We start from the raw sequence: 3,941 nt of genomic DNA on the forward strand, positions 1-3,941 counted from the left end.
TAAGACTGCTGGTTAAAGGGGCTCTCATCAGTATGTATAAATACCTGAAGATGCAGTGAAGGTAGAACCAGGCTCTTTTCAGTGGTACCCAGTGACAGACAGGACAAGAGGCAATGGGCACTCACTGGAGTTCAAGAAGTTCCCTTTGGACATCAAAAGTCAATTCTTTACTGTGAGGGTGATGGAGCACTGACAGGTTGCTCATAGAGGTTGTAGAGACTCCCTCCTTAGAGATCTTCTCAAACTGCTTGGACATGGCCCTGTGTTTCCTGTACTGTTCATGAACTTCCTGTAAGATTTTCCTAGTTTCCAAAAGGGGGCTAGGAGTCACAGAATCCACAGGTTGGAAGAGACCCTTAGGATTATCAAGTCCAACTGTTAACCTGACGTACTGAATGCCATCTCCAAATCATGTCCTAAGTGTCATATCCACACAACACTGAAGTACCTTCAGGGACTGGGACTCCAGCAGTTCCCTGGGTGGCCTGTTCCAATGCCAAACCACGCTCCCTTTAGATAAATTCTTCTTGATATCCATTCTAAACCTCTTCTGGCACAACTTGAAGCTGTTTCCTTGCATCCTACCACTTGTCACCTGAGAAAAGGGACCAACACCCTCCTTGCTGCAATTTCCTTTGAGGTAGCTGTAGAGTGTTATGAGGTCTCCCCTCAACCTTCTCTTCTCCAGGCTAAACCATCCCAGTTCCCTCAGCTGTCCCTAAATACCTTGTTTTCCTTGTTTACTAGTCCTTTCATCAGTTTTGTTGCTCTTCTCTGAACTGAATCCAGATATTCAATACTGAGGGACCCAAAAGTCTACAAAATATTTGAGGTATGATATCACCAGTCACACTTTGCATTTCATTTATTTTTAAACACAGGTTGTTATTTGAAGCAGTTTACGTGTTGCTTTCCAGATCATCAGTTTATGCTTTTGGCTTAGGATCCATACTTTCATGCTTTTCATAGATTCAACATAGGATTCATACTCTTTTTTTTTTTCATAGATTCAACATAGAATTCATGTTTTGTTGTTGTTGTTGTTGTTGTTGTTTTTGCCAGTAGACTATCCCTCCCACCCCACCATGAAGTTAGTGAAAAATGTCTGTTTCTTCATATTGTTCAAATCCCCATGATCACTGAAACCACATAGTCCAATTCCTTTCCCTTTGCTGCAAGTTATGAGGAATTTTCCTCAAAATTCTGCACGAGCAAGCAGAATGCTTAAATAGATAAGTTTCTACAGGAGGGAAAAAGAAAAAGAAGCTGTCCTTCACTTTCTCTGTGTACAAATTATTAGGCTTATTGGAGAGTAGGTACAGTTTACATTAGTAAGTTCAAAACCTGAAAAAAGTAAATCTATTCAGTTTGTAACATCCACATTCAGCTTAAAAACAAGACACAAACGTTAGAATCATAGAATCATAATGTTCAGAAAAGACCTCCAGGAGCATCTGGTCCAACCATCGCCTTAACACCAAATTCACTCACTAAACCACATCCCTAAGCACCACATCCAAACTTTCCTTTAACACCCCCAGGGACGGTGACTCCACCACCTCCCTGGGCAACCCATCCCAATGCCTGGCCACTACTTCTGAGAAGAAATGTCTCCTAATTTCCAATCTGAACCTCCCCTGGCACAACTTGAGGCCATTCCCTCTAGTCCTATCACTAGTTACCTTCTTTTCAGGTAGCTGTAGAGAGCAATAAGGTCTCCCTTGAGCCTTCTCTTCTCCAGACTAAACAACCCCAGCTCCCTCAGCCGCTCCTCACAGGACTTGTGTTCCACATCCTTCACCAGCTTTGTAGCCCTTCTCTGGACATGCTCCAGGGCCCCAATGTCCTTCTTGTAATGAGGGGCCCAAAACTGAACACAGCACTCAAGGTGCGGCCTCACCAGAGCTGAGTACAGGGGGACAATCACCTCCCTTGTCCTGCTGGCTACACTGTTCCTGATACAAGCCAGGATGCCGTTGGCCTTCTAGGCCACCTGGGCACACTGCCAGCTCATGTTCAGGTGAGTGTTGACCAACATCCCCAGGTCCTTTTCCTTTGCACAGCTTTCCAGCTCCTCTGCCCCAGGCCTGTAACACTGCATAGGATTCTTGTGACCAAAGTGCAGGACCCAGCACTTAGCCATGTTGAACCTTCTCTCACTGGCTTCTGCCCATTCACCCATCCTGTCCAGGTCCTACTTGGTATCATCTGCAAACTTAGTGAAGGTGCACTCAATTCCCTCATCCAACTCATCAATGAAGATATTAAAGAGGATAATTAATTAATTTAATCAAAGGTATATCATCTGCAACACCAGTCTAAGTGTAGACACCTGTGATGCTTTTCTCAAAATCAAGCTACAGAAAAAATGGAGTTCTGTCCAGGTCACATTGAATTGTCTGTGCTATTCAGGACACTGGAATTTCAGTAGACAGAGGAACACTTGGTAACAAAATTTTGCTGACACTATTTCTTACCTATCAGCACTAGGCATTTAGCCTTCCAACAATCTGTGGTTGCATGGGCATCAAGTCACTGACTATTGCCTGTCCACCATGTCACAAACAAAACTGTAGACTGATATCTGCTGTTTGAGGAGTGTTCCCTCCAATAAAAACACTATTCTTCTTTTGGCCTATGCTACAGGAACAGCTAGTAAAATTATTATGGCCTGATTACTAGAATAAGATATAATGGAATGGAAGACTCCTATCTTTCGTTCTAAGTCAGCTAAGGAAAGTTGTATGTAATGAAAGTTCTTGGTGTAACTGTCAGCCTTTTACTTTAAGTCTCAGATTTAGACTAGGTGATTCAGTCTACCATGTAAATGCAGAAATTAGAGATTCTGCCTGTTTCTACCACTGTTGTCACAAAAGAAAAATTAAAGTGCAGAATATGTTGCCCTGCAGTATTTGATAACTGCTATCCCATTTCAAGTAGGACAAGTAGACTGTGCTGCCTTCCCAGTCAGTTGTCTAAATGCTACCTGAAAAACAACAAAAAACCCACCGTCTAACAGTTTAAATATATATATATATATATATATATATATGGACTTTTATTGAAAGCTTGCCCCCCCCCCCCTTTTTTTTTTGCTGTGGAATAGCAAGTATGAGTTTACTGCAGCAAGCTAGTTCTACAACAGCATCATAAATTCAGTCAATGCAACATCTGCTACAATGTGTTAGAACACAAACTACCAGCAGTTACACTAACACACTTTAGGTGAGCTGCAGAAACACAGCATGAGAATGGACTTAGGTTTTACACAAAAACAGGAGATTTGGCCATTGTAAATATCAAAAATTTTAAGCAGCACTACTAGCAAAGATGAGAAATGAGTATATAAAGTTATCTGTTAAGACAACAAACAGGAAGTTGAGTTACTAACCAGATTGTTGAAAACAGTAATTTATTTTCACATTTACAAGACAAACAAAAAAATATTTAAAGTATTTACAAATATATACAAATATTAAAAAAGTATATTATAATTTGGAAAATATTGGCAGTTTTTTTTTTAGCAGTATTGCCAAGATACAGTACTTTCTTTTTTTTTAAAGAAAAAAAAGCTATGAAGAGTATCATCACATTTCTAGGAAAAAAATATAGTTCCTGAATGAAGAATGAAGGAAGAACAACAAAATTTAAGATTCAAATAAACCATCAGAGAAAATGGTATTACAAACATTCACATTTTAAAATTAAGGCAAAATCTTGAACAAGACAATAAAATCTGGAGTCCCACACAATTTTATTTTAAAAGGGACTTCGTTTACCTCTCTTGACATTTTCACTATCAATGCTTTTAAAAGACTTTTGGAAGAACAAAAGTAAACATTTAAATAAAACAGCTTAGCTTTTTTCCTGTTGGCATCCAAGAAATGCCAAGATTACTTGCCAAAAGCTTTTTGTTCAATATTTTTGTGGTGAAGTTTTTG

Source organism: Oxyura jamaicensis, chromosome 3, assembly GCF_011077185.1.
Source record: "Oxyura jamaicensis isolate SHBP4307 breed ruddy duck chromosome 3, BPBGC_Ojam_1.0, whole genome shotgun sequence".
Classification (NCBI taxonomy): Eukaryota; Metazoa; Chordata; class Aves; order Anseriformes; family Anatidae; genus Oxyura; species Oxyura jamaicensis.